General features: G+C 45.9%; 1 protein-coding gene across 7 annotated transcripts in view; it reads right to left on the bottom strand.

Moving 5' to 3' along the window:
- IQSEC1 (IQ motif and Sec7 domain ArfGEF 1) overlaps positions 1–18,349 on the bottom strand; it is a 526,249-nt gene that overhangs the window by 206,397 nt on the left and 301,503 nt on the right. The gene's annotated exons all lie outside the window — the stretch shown is intronic.

Genomic DNA, 18,349 nt, shown 5'->3' with positions numbered 1-18,349 from the left:
CCTTATCTGATGCATCATTGGCAAATATCTTCTCACATTATGTTGTATTTTTGTTATGTTGACGGGTTCTTCTCTATGCAAACTCTTTAGTCTGATGTAGTGTCACTGGTTTATTTTTTCTTTTGTTTCTCTCACCCAAGATAACATATCCAAAAAAATACTGCTAAGAGTGACGTTAAAGAGTTTACTGCCTATGTTTTCATCTAGGAGTTTTGTGATTTCAGGTCTTCCATTTAAGTCTTTAATCCATTTTGTGTTTATTTTTATATGTGGTTTAAGAAAGTGGTCTGAGAGTGTAAGTTCAGTAGTGAAATTGTCAGGTCAAAAGGCAGTTCTATTTTTAGTTTTCTGAGGAAATTACATACTGTTTTCCACAGTGGCTAAATCAGTCTGCATTCCCACCAAAAGTGCACTAGGGTTCCCTTTTCTCCACAACTTCACCAGCACTTGTTGTTTGTTGATTTGTATATAATGGCCATTCTGACCAGTGCGAAGTGGTATCTCACTGTGGTTTTAATCTGCATCTCTCTGATGGCTAGTGATGCTGAGCATCCTTTCATATATCTCTGGGCCCTCTGAACGCCCTCCTTGGAAAAGTGTCTAAGAACCCTGAAACACCAATTCAAAAGAACCTATGCACCCCAATGTTCATAGCAGCATTATTTACAATAACCAGGTGCTAGAAACAGCCTAAGTGTCCATCAGTAAATGAGTTGATCAAAAAACTGTGGTACATTTACACAATGGAATACTACACAGCAGAAAGAAAGAAGGAGCTCCTACCCTTTGCAACAGCATGGATGGAACTGGAGAGCATTATGTTAAGTGAAATAAGCCAGGTGATGAAAGAGAAATACCATATGATCTCATCTATAAGTGGAACCTAATCAACAAAACAAACAAAACGAGCAAAACAACACAAACAAGCAAAATACAACCAAAGACACTGAAATTAAGAGCAAATTGACAATGACCCCAGTGGAGGGAGGAAGGGGATAAGGAGGAAAGTAGGGGAAGGGTCAAGGAACAAGTATAAAGGACACATGGACAAGGACAACAGGGGGGAGGATTGAATGTGGGAGAAGGGGGCAGGCAGAGCAGGGGAGAGCAATAGGGGAAAAATGGGGACAATGGTAATTGAACAAAAATTTAAAAAAGGAAAAAAAGGAAAATGGTCTGATTTTTTTGCTTGTACCTGTCCAGTTTTCCCAATGCCATTTATTGAAAAGACTGTCTTTACCCAATTACATATTCTTGCTTCCTTTGTCATAGATTAATTGGCCACAAAATCATGGGTTTACTTCTGAGCTTTCTATTCTATTCCATTGTCTATGTCTGTCTTTTATGCCAGTACCATGCTATTTTGATTATTATGGCCTTGTAGTATACTTTGATATAAGGTACTTCCAACTTTGTTCTTCTTTCTCAATACTGCTTTGGCTATTCAGTGTCTTGTGCTTCTATATTAGGATTATTTGTTTTAATTCTGAAAAGAATGGCACTGGTATTTAAATAAGGATTGCATTAAATGTATAGATTGCTTTGGGTAGGATGGACTTTTTAATGATATTAATTCTTCCTATCCATGAGTGCTATGTAGCTTTGCATTTATTTGTGTGTTCCTCTTTTTCTTTCTCAAATGTCTTACAGTTTTTTAAGTACAGGTCTTTCATCTCCTTGTTTAAATTTATTTAAGTATTTTATTCTTAATATTCTTGATATACTTACTTATAAATGGGATTTTATTCTTAATTTCTCTTCCTGATAGTTTGTTATTGGTGTGTAAAAGTGCAACTGACTTCTGAATATTAATTTTGTATCCTGCTATTTTACTCAGTTCACTTATTAGTTCTAATAGTTTTTTAGTGGAATCTGTAGGGCTCTCTCTATATAGTATGTCATCTGCAAATAATGATACTTTCACTTTTTCCTTTCCAATTCAAATGTCATTTTAAAAATATACATTTATTGATTATGCTATTAGAGTTGTCCCATTTTTTCTCACCTTTATTCCCCCTCAACACTGTACTCCCCTCCCACCAGCATTCTCTGCCTTAGTTCATGTCCATGGGTCGTACATATAAGTTCTTTGGTTTCTCCATTTCCCATAATATTCTTAACCTCCCCGACTATTTCGTACCTACTATTTATGCTTCTTATTCCCTGTACCTTTTCCCCCATTCTCTCCACTCACACCCCCTGCAGTGATAATCCTCCTTATGATCTGGTTTCTCTGAATCTGTTCCTGTTCTAGTTGTTTGCTTAGTTCATTTTTGGTTTTGTTTTTTTAGGTTCAGTTGTTGATAGTTGTGTTTGTTGTCATTTTACTGTTCATATTTTTTATCTTCTTTTTCTTAGGTAACTCCCTTTAACATTTCAATTAATAAGGGCTTGGTCATGGTGAACTCCTTTAACTTGACCTTATTTGGGAAGCACTTTATCTTCCCTTCCATTCTAAATCATAGCTTTGCTGGATACAGTAATCTTGGATGTAGGTCCTTGCCTTTCATGACTTGGAATACTTCTTTCCAGCCCCTTCTTGCCTGTAAGGTCTCTTTGGAGAAATCAGCTGACAGTCTTATGGGAAGTCCTTTGTAGGTAACTGTCTCCTTTTCTCTTGCTGCTTCTAAGATTCTCTTTCTGTTTAATCTTAGGTAATGTAATTATGATGTGCCTTGGTGTGTTCCTCCTTGGGTCCAGCTTCTTTGGGACTCTCTGAGCTTCCTGGACTTCCTGGAAGTCTATTTCCTTTGCCAGACTGGGGAAGTTCTCCTTCATTATTTGTTCAAATAAGTTTTCAATGTTTTGTTCTTCCTTTTCTCCTTCTGGCACCCCTATAATTCGGATGTTGGAACATTTAAAGTTGTCCCAGAGGTTCCTAAGCCTCTCCTCATTTTTCCGAATTCTTGTTTCTTCATTCTTTTCTGGTTGGATGTTTCTTTCTTCCTTCTGGTCCACACCATTGATTTGAGTCCCAGTTTCCTTTGCATCACTATTGGTACCCTGTACATTTTCCTTTGTTTCTCTTAGCATAGCCTTCATTTTTTCATCTAGTTTTCGAACACATTCAACCAATTCTGTGAGCGTCTTAATAACCAGTGTTTTGAACTGTGCATCCGATAGGTTGGCTATCTCTTCCTCGCTTAGTTGTATTTTTTCTGGAGCTTTGAAGTGTTCTGTCATTTGGGCCTTTTTTTTTTTTTTTGGTCTTGGTGAGTCTGTTACTTAAAGGGGCAGAGCCTTAGGTGTTCCCGGGGTGGGGCGGGGTAACGCTGGTTGCTGCGCTGTGATGCTGTACGTGGGGGAGGGGCTGAGAGGGAGCAGTGGCGCCCGCTCCACTCTCCACTGGAATGAAGTCACTCCTGCCACTACCCGCAATCAAATTGGGCCCCTCTGGTGCTGGTTCCCGAGTGGGTGGGCTTGTGCACGCCCTAGGCCCCTGTGGGTCTCTCCAACGACCTCTCCTGTGAGGCTGGGAGTCTCTCCTGCTGCCGCCCCAACCCCCACGGGCTCTTTCAATCAGAGGTTTGAGGCTTTATTTACCCGCTCTGGAGCCTTGGGTTACGCAGTCTGCTTTGATCCCCTCTGTTTGTCCTGGTTTATCTGTGCGCGAGTGTGGGGCCGAGGGGTACTACCCACTGCTCTGCCTGCCCCGTTCTCCGCCACTCTGATTCCGGCCCTCTCGGTTTATCTGTGCGTGAATGTGGGGCCGCAGGGTCTGCTAGTGGTCAGACTGCCTGCTCTGTTCGTCCCACACTCCGCCAGTCTCAGTCTGCCAAGGCCACGTGAGTCCTCTCCGCCACGGCTGCCTGTCTCCGCCCCTCCTACCGGTCTGGATGCACGTTTCTTTTCTTTCTTTCTTTTTTTTAATATATTTATTGATTATGCTATTACAGTTGTCCCATTCCCGCCCCTCCACTCCATCCTGTCCGCCCCCTCCCTCCCACATTCCCCCCCTATAGTTCGTGTCCTTGAGTCATAAGTTCTTTGGCTTCTACATTTCCTACACTATTCTTACCCTCCCCCTGTCTATTTTCCACCTATCATCTATGCTACTTATTCTCTGTACCTTCCCCCCCTCCCCCTCCCACTCCCCTATTGACAACCCGCCATGTGATCTCCATCTCTATGGTTCTGTTCCTGTTCTAGTTGTTTGCCTAGTTTGCTCTTGTTTTTATTTTAGGTGTGGTCATTAATAACTGTGAGTTTGCTGTCATTTTTACTGTTCCTATTTTTGATCTTCTTTTTCTTAGGTAAGTCCCTTTAACATTTCATATAATAAGGGCTTAGTGATGATGAACTTCTTTAACTTGACCTTATCTGAGAAGCACTTTATCTTCCCTTCCATTCTAAATGATAGCTTTGCTCCGCCCCTTAAAGTAACAGCCGCACCAAGAGAAAAAAAAAAAATGGCCCAAATGACAGAACACTTCAAAGCTGCAGAAAAAATACAACTAAGCGAGGAAGAGATAGCCAACCTATCGGATGCACAGTTCAAAACACTGGTAATCAAGATGCTCACAGAATTGGTTGAATCTGTTCAAAAACTAGATGAAAAAATGAAGCCTATGCTAAGAGAAACAAAGGAAAATGTACAGGAAACCAATAGTGATGCGAAGGAAACTGGGACTCAGATCAACGGTGTGGACCAGAAGGAAGAAAGAAACATCCAACCAGAAAAGAATGAAGAAACAAGAATTCGGAAAAATGAGGAGAGGCTTAGGAACCTCCAGGACATCTTGAAACATTCCAACATCCGAATTATAGGGGTGCCAGAAGGAGAAGAGGAAGAACAAAAAAAACATTTCTTTTTTATCTCCTTGGTGTCGGACTTCCTTGCCATTCGATTTTCTGTCAGTTCTGGTTGTGCGAGGAGGCGCAGTGTGTCTACCTACGCCGCCATCTTGGTTCTCTGGATTTATCTTTTCAAAGAACCATCTTTTAATGGACCTTTTCTACTTTTGTTTCTTAATGTTTATACATATATATTTTATTGTTGTTCAAGCACAGTTGTCTCCATTTTTCCTCCAGCAATCTCCCCACCCCATCCAACCCATCCCCCCTGTCATCCTTGATCCTACCCACTTTGTCTTTGTCCATGTGTACTTTATACATGTTCCTTGATGACCCTTCCCATATTTTCCCCCCTTCTCCCTACTCCCATCTGGTTACCGTCAGTTTGTTCTTTATTTCAATGTGTCTGGTTATATTTTTCTTAGTCTCTGTTTCTGCTCTGATCTTTATTATTTCCTTCCTTCTATTCACTTTGGACTGTTATTTTTCTAGTTCCTTTAAGTGTAAGGTTAGATCATTTAAGCTTTTTGTTTGCTTGTTTTTTGAGGTAGGTCTGTATCAGTATGAATTTCCCTCTAAGAATTTTGACGGAACAGGTTTGGCTGTATCCCACAGATTTTTTTTTGATCATTGTGTTTGCATTTTCATTTGTTTCAAAGTATCTTTTATTTTCTTCCTTAATCTCATTGTTTGACCATTCACTGTTTAGCAGCATGTTATGTAGCCTTGGTGTGGTTGTGTGATTTTGAGTTTTCTTCTTGTAATTGATTTCTAGTTTCATACCACTAGGATCAGAGGAGATGCTTGATATGATTTCAATCTTCTTAAATTTACTGAGTCTTATTTGGTGACCTAACGTGTCTATCTGTAAAGTGTTCCATGTAAACTTGAAAAAAATGTACATTCTGCTGCTTTTGTGTGAAATGCTCTAAAAATATCAATTAAATCCATCTGGCTTAATGTACCATTGAAGGCCACTATTTCCTTGTTGATTTTGTATGGATGGTCTATCCATTGATGTCAATAAGATATTAAAGTCCTGTAGTATTATTGTTTTACTGTCAATCTTTCTCTTTATGTTCATCAATATTTGATTTATGTATTTAGGTGCTCTTATCTTGGGTGCAGACATGTTTTCAATAATTATATGCTCTTATTGGATTAACCCCTTTATCATTATAAAATCCTCTTCTTTGTCTCTTATTTTACAGCCTTTGTTTTAAAGTCTACTTTGTCTTATATAAGTATCACATGAAATATTTTTTTCACCACTTTACTTTTGGTCTGTGTGCCTTTTGATCTGAAATCGGTCTCAAGTAGGCAGCCTATGTATTTGTCTTGTTTTTTAAATCCATGCAGCCACCCTATGACTTTTGATTGGAGCATTTAGTATGTTTACATTCAAAGTAACTATTGATAGGTATGTAGTTATTTTAATTTATTATTTTCTGATCATATTGTTAGTTCTCTGTTCCTTTCTTTTTGTTTTGGTCTCTTGTATTTCTGTAACATTATGTTTGAATTCCTTTCTCTTTATTTCTAATATATATGTTATCAATTTTTGGTCTATAATTACCATGTGCTTCAGATATGCCAAGTTGTGTTTTATAGCAGTCTAAGTTGATGGTTAAGTTTGAACACATTCTGAAATCACCACAATTTTTACTCACCCTTTCCACATTTATATTTTTGTCATTCTTTTTTTACTTCTTTGGCATGTGTTTCTGTGTATCCCTTAATTTATTGTTGTAATTACACATGCTCTTCTTACCTTTGTCTTTTAACATTTGAAGTAGCTTTATAGTTGGTTGATTTATTGCTTTTACTATTTGCCTTTTTCAGTGAGATTTTTCTTTTCTGCATATTTTTCACATGTACTACTATAACTCCTACCTCGCAGAGGTGTGAGCTGGGCAGAGAGAGGAGAAGGAGCTTGTGCCAAGTCACACAGCAAGTGAGGGCCTTGGGCACTGTCCTTGACTGCAGGCCAGTCTGGAGGGAGGAGTGGGTGGGGCAAAAAGAATAGGAAGGGGAGCTGGGTTTGCACTGCTGATGGGGAACCTCAGTCTGCAACAGTAGGAGGCAGCCCTCAGCTGTGTGCTGGGACCATTTTCTTGAGGGCTACAGCAGGGCCTGAAGCCTTAGCAGGAAAGGTAGAGCTCTTGGTGACTCCAAGCCCTTGGGTTCAGGGGTATGGTGATCTCTGGAAAAATGGTAGCCCTAACCCCCCTACCCTGGAAAGGAAAGAGGCTCAGCCTAAAGGCCGTAGTGTGGGGCTTCTATTTCAGGGGTGTCAAGATGCCGTCATAACATGCTTTATTCCCATGTGTCTGGCCTCCACTTGGGACATGGAACATTCTCCCAGCAGATGGCTGCAGCTCTGGCAAAAGGCTTTGGGTGCCCTTACCCCACAGGGCAGGCAGTGGCTGCTGCAGTAGCAGGAAGTCTGCCCTTGGCCAGCTGAGCAGGGCTAAGCATAAGAATGGGAGTCCATTCTAGCCTCTGACCTTCCCTCATCCCAATCTACAGAATACTGAGCTAGATGCTGTCCAGCTCCTCCCCGGATGACTCTCAGACATCTCCCTGCACCAGCAGCCCCCACACTGGGGCCTTTCTCAGCAACAGCACTGACACCTACCAGCCCCCAGCATCAGGCCAGCCATCCATGGGCACCCTGGTCATTCTGCTCCATCAGCTTCAGTGGTTTGTCCATCAGACTATCTCTGGCTTTTCCCAACAGGCCCCCCACACACAGCCCAGGCTAGCATGGGGTACCTGCCCTTGGGACAGTGCTTTCTGGATGAAAGAAAGAGACAGAAAACACCCAGGCTGAAGAAGATACCTTTCACTCACCCATTAAACACTAGGGCTGCTCGGTGCCCAGCTCTGGTCTCTCACCAAGGCCTGGCTCAAATGCTACCTCCTCTATGCAGCACCCGAGCATCTCTGGTCCCTCAGTCAGTACAGAGGTAGGTGTGGAGCAGCTACTGTCTCCAGGCACTGTTCCAGGCCTGGACACCCAGTGGTGGTTCATGAAAAGCCAGGCTGGTTACAATCTGGTGGAAAAACTGGAACTAAAAGGGCAAAGGCCAGGAGGTGGATATAAGATGGGCATGTCAGCCATAGAAATAAGGGGCTATGGCTATGGAGAGGGGCAGGGCCTGGCCCAAAGACCTTGTGTCCCACACGTTGCAATGTCAGTGAGACAGGCGTGGCCATAGGAAAGGGGGTAAGTAGTCCTGCCACCCCCAAGCCTGACTCCATGCCCTAGCTTTCTATCAATAGGCTGAGCAATCTTGGGAAGAGCCCCACCCTCTCTGAGCTCATGTCCTCTCTAGACCTGGGTCTCCCTGCCAGAGACACCTGTCAGAGGCTTGATGATAGGCCAAGGGCATGTCTAAGGAAGAAGGGCAGAAAAGAGATAAAGTCACAGGTGCAACTCAACTCTGAAAGGCTGCTGAGAGGGAGGGGGCCCTGTGTGTGTGCTCAGAGCAGCACCTGCCTACTCTACAGGCCCTAGGGTTGGCAGAAGCCTCATCCATAGGTTCTGAGAGGGGATGTCAGCCCTGAGAACAGGAGGGAGGGCACTCAAAAAGCACTACATAGTCCAGGGAACACATTGTTGAGCCAAGGACCTAGACCCAGACCCAGGTCTGAATCTTCCTTCATCCCAGGGGGTCCTTGATATGAGCTCCATGCCTCCTAGATCCTCAGTCTCCTCTTGTACAGATGAGCCTCTGAACCCCTCTCTACCTTCAGGGCCCTGTAAACTGGTAAGTGTGGAGGGAAAATGTGAGGGTGCTACTTGTTCCAGCTATAGAATCCCAGGCTATCAGTGGGCCTCACCATTGCTGAGAAATTGCTCTTGTCCGAGCACCCTGTGTGCTATCTTTGGTCATCTCTGTGCATCCTCACCCTGGCCTTGGGCCACATCCAGCAGCTCTGGTGTGCCTGCTTCACAATATTCTCTCTGCCTCTCCCTACACTCCTCCCTGGGGAGGCTCAGCACAGCCAGGAAGGAGACGCCCTCCCTGAAGTGCTGGTAAAAAGAATGTGAAGTCAGTCTGAAACAGATGATGAATTTTCTGGGTAATACATTGCTCTTTTTTAAAAAAAACATACACTACTGGGAAAAGAAGAAAAGTGAAATAGCAAGAAAAAGTGTTCTTGTTTATATGTCCTAGTTGGCAAGAAAAGAGGGAGGTATGTAGCTGGTGGGTAGTTAGCTTGATCCCAAGCATCAGGAGTCCTGTGAACATACCCAGACACAACTGGCTGCAAACCCTCTCCTCCTGGCCACAGAGCAAAGCCCCCGTGCTAAGTCAATGCATCCATGCTCTGCGCTGGGGCCAGAGGCCAGCCCCTTCAGGGTTCTGAGGAGGCCAGGGCCCCCACATGGGAACATGTCTTGGTTGGGGGGAGGCAAGTGCGAGATGGTGATAAGGGTGTGGGAACCCCTGGCCTAGTCACACCAAAGCCCAACCCCTGGGCTGTTCACTGATAGGAACTGTTAAAATCCCTTTGGACTTGTGTGTCTTTACAAAACAAAGACTTCTGATTAATACAGTCCCTCAGCCTTTGCCTGGCTTCTTTCTCTTTCCCAGATATTTTTGTTTCTTCAGTCCCAGTAGGTCCCCAAGCCTATCTGGGTGCAGTGAGAATCCGGAAGAAAGAGACAAAAATATTTACAGGTTACTGTTCCACCATGTGCTTTGTTACCTCACTGAATCCTTATGGACACCCTGAAAAGTTAACATTATTGGTCCCATTTTACCGAGAAGGAATCTGAAGGCAAGTCGTCTGCCCCACGTCACACAGCCTCCAGGTGGCAGATAAGGGGTTCCATGTGAGTAGCTTCTTGGAGGGTGACTAGGCCCTGCAGCAGGGGGAGGAACTGGAAAAGACCCAAATTAGTAGAAAAGACCTCCATACGTTGGCCTCCACCTCCGCTGGTCCCACCCAATCTCAAGAAGCTCCTCCAAGGTGCTCTGATCACTCAGCAGCCCATCAGATGGTTAGGGACTGAAGCCCAACCAAAGATGAGGGATCTGAGGGACTCAGGAAGTGCCTGGAGCCATCCCCACCAGGCTAAGTAAAGCCAGCACTTCTTATTTGATAATGAAGAACAAGTGTGAGGAAAATGTTCCATGTTATCTCAGGGTTGGTAAGTGCTGTGACATTAGGGCTGCAAACCTCAGGGAGGGTTGTGGTGATTAAAAATGCAAAACTTCCCTTACTAATAATTTCAAACAGATGCCAGGATCATCTTGACAAGGAATGAAACCAAAGCAGCCAATAAAACATCTTGCAATTATCCACACTCTAAATGGCCACCCACTGAGCTGATGGAACCCTTTTATAATGGTTAGAATTCGTTCTTGTGAGGTCAGGCCAGTGCACCAGGGCCCAATAAGATAGGGTATGACCAGAGATGGGGAAGACTTGGGGTGTCTCTGGCCCAGGCCCAGTTCCTTAGAGCCCTGGCATCCCCACCTCATCCCAGGAAATCAAATAAACAGAGAAAGGAAGGCAAGAACCATTCAGCTGGGGTGTCTACTGAGACTGGCCTTTGAGAACCCCAAGCTGACACAGCCCTCAGTCTGGCTCCGACCTCACTGTCCCCAGCCTCACTGGCCTTGTCTTGGCTTTCTTGCAATGTATGATGAGCCAATGTGCCAAATGCCAATTCACTGAATAGTTAAATTTCAGGGTGACAAACTTATCAAAAGTACTTGTCAACTGTCATTTTTGTCTTCAAAATGGCATTTGAAGGAAAGTTCAATTTGTATCTGTTCCAACTCCCTGCTGTTGGGTGACAGGCAGAGAATGAGGGCCCAGCAAGGCAGGGAAGAAGGAGACGATGCATCATCACTCAAGTAGCCCTGGGCAGAGGCTGGGTCAGTAGGCACAGGGGAGCAGGCAGGCCCACCACTGGGGGCCCCTGGGTGGAATTGGGCCCTGGCTCTGGCTGGGGCTCTGGGGAGAGTGGGCAAGACCCTGCTCCAGGGTCTCAAACTCATCACTGGGGGTTGACCAGGACCCAGCTGGCAGCAAAAGAGGCTTATGCTATCTTTCTTGGGAATGGAGGCCAGTCCCAGTGCCCCTGGTAGGGTTTAGCCTTGAGGAAAAGGGGTCAAGGGGTCTCAACTATCAAGGCAGGGGGAAGACAGCAGAGGTTGGTGACCACACAGGCATTCCACGGAAGGACTGAGATTGGGGGTGGATGTCACTGGTCTTCCTGTTCCATAGTCACTAGGGCTCTAGCCCATCGGACCCAACAACCACCCCTGGCTTTTTTTTAATTCAATTTTTTATTTTGAGGTAGTTGTAGATTCACCTGTAGTTGTTAAAAATACTACAGAGAGACCCTGTGTACACTTTACTCCATATTCTCTAACAGCAACATATTGCAACTTGTGTACCGCAAGGGATGGTGTCCTTGGTAATGAGATGCTCCGAATAGTGACAGCTCTTGGCAGAGCTCTGAACGTGTCAAGGTCTAATCTTCCCTTGACTTCAAGAAGCATAGTTGTATTTTTGGAAAGCTCAGTGTATTTTAAAATTATATGAAATACAGTTGTGGCTTAGGTGTCAAATGGAGTGAGGTCCTAGGCTCAGGTTACTATGCATGGATTTTCACTTCCATGAATATCTGGTGAGAAGTTTGCAAGTTCTTGACACTACAGGTCTATCTCCCACATTGTATGGTGTTAGCTTCCCTGGCCCCCTGCCAATTAGACACCTGTCCTTGAACTCCCCAAGAATGCCTGCCCACATCTCTAATCCCCAAGGGGGCAGTGTGGCCCTGTGGAAAGCTCTCAGCATGCACTCTCCACTCCTCACACTGGCAGCTCCACCTGCACCTGCCTCACCATGGGCAGAAGCCACTGTTTCCCAGGATCCAGCCTAGGCCCAGTACCCAACCGAAACTAAATAATGTGCCTAAAAGAATTGATCTGGATGGAGAGTCAGCCAAGGTGACAATGTTGAAGCTGCAAATAGGCTCCCAGGAGGCCTGGTGGGATCTTAATCTTGGGACACTCCAGAACCAGTCCTAACAGCCTCCCCTCTCCTGCCATGGCTTTGCTTCCTTCTTGGAGACCCCACTGCAAGTAATGGGTCACAGCTTCCCACCAGAGGGAGGCTGTCCCCTCTGAGGCAAGCTAGTCACCATGTCCCTCAAACTGAGCCTTTAATTGTCTCAAATTCAGAACGATAAAGCAGTGAATGGAGATGAAACTTCTTTGTGTAGCCAAATGGCTGGGTGGCTGAGGCACTTCCACAATAAAGTAGATATGTAAGTGCACAGGACGGCTCCAGAGGACCCAGAGAAACTGCACATGGTGTGGCCTCTGGAAAAGAGACGGGGAAGGAGGGAGGTGACTGCACTGTGTACAGACATTTTTATACCATGTGGATAAATTACTTCTCAATTAAGTGAATAAATAAAGAATAACAAAAAAAGGATGGAAGTGAGCATTACTTGTGTGGTTACAATTTTTTGAGCACCTACTGTATGCCAGGTACCCCCAAGGACCCAACTCCATGGGCAACTTATGTCCTGGAGGACTGTGTTCTGGGTGGAGAGCCCAGAGCCTCCTTTTGCTCCTGCCCCTGCCCCAGAACAAAAATTCTGACTGTGGAGGCATCATCAGGTGCCCACCCCTCCAGAGTCAATGCCAGAGGTCCTTAGGATAGAGTGGTCCATAAGGAGAGAGGGAGGCTGAACTTTATCAGTCACACTTCAGGAAGGGGTAAATAAAACTGTAATGAGATGACATTTGACACCATGAGGATTACTATTGTAAAAGACCCCCCCCCAAAAAAAAATGGTGTTGGCAAGGATGTAGAGAAATTGAAACCCTGTACACTGCTGGTAGGAATGTAAAATGGTGCAGTTTCTGTAGAAAATAGTATGGTAGTTCCTCAAAAAGTTAAATATGGAACTACCAGGTAACCCAGAAATCCCACTTTTGGATATATATCCAAAGGAATTGAAAGCAGGTGCCTAAAGAGAGAGTTATACACCCATGTTCATAACAGCATTATTCACAGGATACAAAAAGTAGAAGTAACTCAAGTGTCCATGAATAGACAAGTGGATAGACAAAATGTGGTCTATACATACAATGAAATATTCCGTCTTCTAAAGGAAGGAAATTATGTCACATGCTACAACATGGATGAATCCTGAGGACATTATACTCAGTGAAATAAGCCAGACACAAAAGGACAAATACTGTAAGATTCCACTTATATGAGTTCACTGGAAAAGTCAGGTTCATAAAGACAGAAACTATTGACAGAATGGTGGGTGCTAATGTTGGGGATGGGACGGAATGGTGAGTTAGTGTTTGATGGGGACAGAGTTTTAGTTTAGGAAGGCGAAGAGAGTTCTGGAAATGGATGGTGGTAATGGTCACATAACTGCCAGTGAACTGGACACTTAAAAATGGTTAAAATGGTAAATGTTATGTGACATGTATTTTATCACCGTTGGGGTAAAAAAAAAACAACAAAAAAAAACAGGTGCCTGGCCAGGCTAAGGCCACAGGGATGCCAGGAAGCAAAGGCAGGACCTCACTTGGGAAGTTCCCAGTCTCGGGTGGACATGAGAAGCAGGCAGTTGGTGACAACAGAAGGATCTGCACTGTGGCAAAAAGGGAGGACCAGTGATGTAGGAGCTCAGCAGGGGAGCAATTCGCTTGGGGGAAGTCAAAAAAGGGGCCTAAGTTGGATCCTGAGGCCTGCAGTGAGGAGGAGAAAGGGCATCCCTAGCAGAGGAACTAGTATGGACATAAGTGTGGTGGTATGAGCTCTCCTGAATGGGTAGGGCAGGGTTGGTATGTAGTGGCCTCTGTGGCCTTATTTATTGTGTCCCTTCTCTAGACTGTCAGTTCCATGTGGACAGGGCCTGGCCTGTCTCACTTATAGTTATAGACCCATCAGGCCTGGCACAAACCCTGGTAACCACTGTGGGTTGAGTGAATGAATGAGGGGCAATGACCCATGGTGGCTACGAGTAAAAGAGTCAGAACATCTTAAGTTCAGATTCTGCTTCTGACCATCCCGACTCCTCTCCCCTCAGCCTCCTGTGTGTTTCAGTATGATGAGAACTGATAAGAACCAACCCTGCCATCTTGGCTCCCGATGAGGTCACAGGCCCAGAGAGGGCAAGAGGCTGACCCAGGGTCGCACAGCAAGGCAAGGGCAGAGCTGGAGTGGAGTATCCTTGTCTGTGAGCTTATGCAAGGGATAGGATTTCAGAGATGAAGGGGCAGGGATGAGTGGAAGGAGAGAGAGAGAGAACAGAAGCCAGTGAGAGGTCAAGGGGGGAGGGGCTGACAGGAGCTGCTCAATCCCAGGCATTCAACGGATCGGGGCCTCAGGCTGAGCCTGGTGGGTACTTAGAACCCCAAAACAATACTTCTTAGGCCTCTGATGGCAGTGACAAAACTGGTCTCATCCTCATCCCCAAGTGCTGAGCTCCCACCTGCTGCCAGACAAGGCACCCTTAGTGCTGAGGATGAGGGGTTGAGCTGTGGCCATTGCTAGTTATAGAAAGTGCATGCATGAGAGGAAGAGGACAGAACTGTGTCTTGGGGCCTGCTCTGGGGGCATCAGGGTCCCCATCATCTGGACCTGCCTGGCTACCCCAGCCCTTCCATCTGTCCACCTGCTGTGCACCTGGACCCTCTCCTGAGGAAAGACTGAATAGAACTGGTAAAGAGAGGCATCTGGGGAGTATGGGCAGACACCTCCCCATTGGACTACTGACAGAAGGACAAGAGAAGGTGCAGGAAAGCACTTTGTCAAGGGTGGGGCAAGGATGAGCCCCCACCCAGGTCCAAGCAAAGCACTGACCTATTATTACCTTTGGTAATATCTTTAACAGGAAGCTGTGGGTCCCTGTCCAGGCCAACTGGAACCAACCTAAACCAGACCTGACTTAAGTGTGGAGGTCAGGTGAAGGTGGAGAGGCGAAGGGCCTTTCTCAGCCCAGGGCACAAAGCTACCTTACTGACCATGACTGGAGGCATTCTCAGAAGCACCCTGGCTCTTAGCCATGGCCCGTAGCAGACCTACAGAAGACAAGCCACACTCTTCTCACCCAACCTGCAGACAGCAAGCTCCTGCCTCCCCTGTAGTTTTTCTGACTATCCAGTAAAGGGTGTGGAGGTCCAAGGCCCTGGAAGGGAATGTTGTTGCTTTCCAGGGACATGTGCCCTCCTATGGGTATATGGGAAAATGATGGTAGAGTCCTGCCCAGACTCTCCCCTCCAACTTCCCTCTGTGATGCAACAATGTAACCAAGGCCCCCACCCTGATCAGAACCCTCAGTGGCTCAGCATGGCCTACTGCCCTCAGGGTCAGTCTCCTCTCAGCATTCCAGACCACTGCTGCCTTGAGTCCTGCCCACACCTCCAGTCTCATCTTTTACTTCCCTCACACTTTCAGCAAAAGCCTTCAGTCCAGCAGAGCATTACAGCTGGGCTTTGAGGATAGATTGTCTGAATTCCAGTCCAGCCTCTATCTCTCACTGGGTGTTGCCTGGCAGAAGTTATTCTGGTGACTCAGCTGCATTGTCTAAACAATGGGGATAATTAGCTTCACCTCCTCATGTCACTATGAAGGTGAAATGAGCTAATTCCAGCAAAGTGCTTGGATCGGAGGCCTAACTTTTGCACACCTGGAGTGCTCCTCCCTCCTTGACCACTCGGCAAACCCCCATTCATAGTACATGCATGCTGTAGTCTGTGGCAGCCCTCCCCATCACTGGGTCTGGCACTTTATACTGACACTGTCTGCTATGTCTGTCTCCCCCACAGGTCTGCAGGATCCCAGAAGGCAGAAACCATTTCCTACTTGACTCTGTGCCTTACTATTTAGGGCAATGCCCACAAAGGATCCATAATTCATTAATTCAATACAAATTTACTGAGCAATTATTATATGCCCAGTACTTTTCTATGTGCTAGAGATAGCAGCAGCTAACACAATGTCAACCCTTGTGCCCTGGGACAGCTGACATTGTATTGGTGAAGATGGACCAATCAACCAAGTTCGGACACAATGGTGAGCAGACAGAGTCACAGGGAAAGGGTAAGAGAATGTCAGAGTGGGATCTGAAAGCTAGACTTGGCTAGAGCAAAAGCCTGGAGGAATGGAGAGAAGGGCCATGGAAGTTCCAGGCAGAGTGAATGAATGAACGAGCAAGTATTTGAGGGAGGCAGGAGACTGCCTTGCTTCGGCCCCCACATCCCATCCCAGAAGCTCTGGATTTCATACTCAATGCAAATTTCCTTCAGCCCAACTTCTTGTGTTCAAGTACTAGGATGTGCTGTGCCCAGTAAGACTGTGTTTACAATACTGAGTGTAGTTTCAGTCAGAAGAGGGCTAACCTTAATTAAGACACAATTAATTAAGCTGTTAGAATAGTAATGACCTTGGTTGTTAGCCAATTTGTTTAAGGAACTGATTCTTGAAGGCTTCATGATTTCCCCCCATTTCATTAGTAAACCTTATACTTTCATTGTCATCCTTTGTCTTGTTCACTATGCCACCTCTGTAAGTGCCTTCCCCTCTCAACAACAGAGTCTAGATTCCATAACACCATCTTGGGACCCACATCAAGGAGTCCAGAGGGTGGAGGGGAAGAAAATGGAAAAGAGGGAGGCAGGAAAGGGGTGGGGAGAGCCTGTAGGCAGGGCTCCTCCTGATCCTGCCAGGCGCAAGGACAACAGAGCAAGTCTGTCCAGGTCTGGCATGTGGCATACTGGGGAGAAACATCATTGCCAAGTGTACAGCAGGAAATAGTCCTGTGACTTCAGTTAAGTTCTTACCCCTCTCTAATCCCGTTTCCTCCTCTGTAAAGTGGGATCAACGAGAATCAATGAGGCAACCGGGCATGAGAAGGTTCTGAAGCCAGTATGACTCTGATGTTGGCTATGATGATACTGTGCTTGACTTTCCAGCTGCCATGTAATTTAGACATCTAGAGATACTCAACTCCCTGTCCATTCTCCATGTTAGGAGCCCTCATAAAAATGAGGTTTGAGCAGCGGACACTGGGAGAGCTCTTACCCACCACTGGCTCTGGATGAGGGTAAAATGGTGAGCAAGTATATGTTTAACAAATGCTCCTGTGCAATCTCAAGCAAGGCCTACTCTACATCTAAAAATCTTTCTATAAAAACATGGGTAATCCCTCCTTTCCAGCCACTCCTCCCCCAGTCTCCTTGCATACCTATGGTGCCTGTAGGTTTGGTTGCCGTATGTGGAGGGCTGGCCTGGATGTCACAATGCCAGACTGTGAGAGCCTGAGAGCTGGAGAAGCATGAAAAGACCCACAGGAATGGGAGGCAGGGAACAAGGAGCCCCTGATAGGTCCACCCCCTCACCAGTCCACCCCCTCTCCCAAGCAAGCAGACAAGACAATTTTAGTCCATTGGTCAGTGCACCTGCTAGGAGCCATTTGTTAAAATTCAGGTCCCTGAGCCCCCAGCAGATCTGTATTGATGTTGCAAGGGGCACTGAGATCTGCATGGTAGCCGTGTCTCTGGCAATATCATAATCAGACAGGCTTGGGCAGCACAGCCATGGGAAGCAGCGGCACACATGAACACCAACCACAGCTGTACATTAAAATCACATGCAGAACTAACAAGATCCTGATGCTTGAGCTCTATCCCAGGCCCATAAACCAGAATCTTTGGAGGTGGGACCCGGGCATAAACAGTTTTAAAAATTCTCAGGCGAGTCTAGTATTTAGCCTGGGCTAAAACCCCCAGCACCAGCTAGTAAAATCCAAGTTGCCAGGAGAATTTTGCTGAGCCTCAGTTTTCTCATCTCTAAAATGGGAATCTTAGTGCCTGCCCAGATAAGGTGGTTGAAAAGATCCCATCACTCAGCATCGGTGGCCAGGCACTGGGCAAAGTGCACACATCAGAGATCATCACATTTCACCCTAATGATATCTTCCCTCCCCCAGTGTCTGACAACCCCTGAATTGCTCTGCCATCGGCTCCTGGGCCCAGGCAGGAAGGAGCTGCTTCAGGAGGGCCTATTCCTGGAGACAGTGCAGAAGTTCCACACTGGGTAAGGATTCATTATTTGTCTCCAAAAATACCACCAGGGTCTTGTCACAAGGAGTGAGAACTCCAGCACGTTTTGTTCACAACAACAAACCAACCTGTGGGCTTTTCCACTAAAAGAGCAGATGAATATCACAGCAAACCATATACATAGGCCACCTCCATCACCCATTACATTCCTTAACTCTCCATTAATGAGAGAGCTGTCCCCTCAATGGAGGGGAGTGGGTACTGCTTAATTAGGGGCTCCACAGGCCCTTGTCATGGTAAAGGGGGCTGTGAAGCCTTGAAGTAGCCCCCCACACGTCCCCTTACATATTGCTCCAGGCCTCCCCTTCCTTGTCCTGGGGACTGAGTTCAGCCCCCAAGGGCCACCTCTGCTCTAACTAACAAGGTATGAGGTCACTGAACAGCCCCACATGGCCCAGGTGGTGGTCAAGCTGCATAGGGCTGATGGAGAT

Source organism: Desmodus rotundus, chromosome 2 (genome assembly GCF_022682495.2).
Source record: "Desmodus rotundus isolate HL8 chromosome 2, HLdesRot8A.1, whole genome shotgun sequence".
In the NCBI taxonomy this organism is placed as follows: domain Eukaryota; kingdom Metazoa; phylum Chordata; class Mammalia; order Chiroptera; family Phyllostomidae; genus Desmodus; species Desmodus rotundus.
The sequence above is the reverse complement of the archived record's forward strand: the minus strand, read 5'-3'. Positions and strand labels throughout refer to the sequence as shown.